The following is an 839-nucleotide window of genomic DNA, read 5'->3' on the forward strand; positions in this document are numbered from 1 at the left end:
AGAGCCTTGTCATTCCAGCCACAGGATGTGGTGTGCGAAACTCGATCGAGTAACTGGATACTGAGCCTTCTCCCTGCCGTAGCAGCGCCAGGGCTCGTGCCGCTTCAGTTCCCTGAGCCGAGCGATCAAACACTTTGCGTAGTTCCTTCGAGAAACTCTCAAAGGAGGAACAGCAGCTGTGCTCATTATCCCACATGGCCGTTCCCCACTCTCTCGCTAGACCCACCAAGAGCGTGATGGTGAAAGCTACCTTGGACTGCTCCGTGGGAAAACAGGAAGGCTGCAGCGAGAAAGTCAGAGAGCATTGGGACAAAAAGGAGCGACAAGTGTTAGGCTCACCCGAGTAAGGAGCAGGAGGATTGAGCCGTGGTTCAGTGCGACAGCTACTAGTTCCAACGGGGTCGGGAGGAGGGGTTACCGTAGGAGCCGCGGGAGGGCTGGTGTGTAGCTGATCCAAAAGTTCAACCAGTTGGTTAAGCTGGGTAGAGATCTCGGAGTATGCGCGGCGGGAAGCCGCGATCTCCTCCTGATGTCGACCCAGAAGAACGCCCTGCTGCATCAGGGCTCGGCGCATCTCATTCTCCTCTGCTGTGTCCATAATATCTGGTGAGTAGATTCTGTGACAGGACGAGGAGGACAGAGGACTCAAAGGCAGAGGATTAGATGCAAAGAAAGTTTATTCTCCAAAGGTAACAAAAACAAATAAAACTGTAACCAAAATAGCGAGCCCGTCTCTGGGGGTAATCCAACTTCGGTCGGCAGTGTGATGCGGACCAAGGGATTAGAAGATAGCCCAAGACTCAGCGCTCACCCAGGACCACAAACCTGAGAGTTCAGTG

The sequence above is a fragment of the Sinocyclocheilus anshuiensis genome, unplaced genomic scaffold (assembly GCF_001515605.1).
Source record: "Sinocyclocheilus anshuiensis isolate Anshui unplaced genomic scaffold, SAMN03320099.WGS_v1.1 scaffold279, whole genome shotgun sequence".
NCBI classification, from domain to species: domain Eukaryota; kingdom Metazoa; phylum Chordata; class Actinopteri; order Cypriniformes; family Cyprinidae; genus Sinocyclocheilus; species Sinocyclocheilus anshuiensis.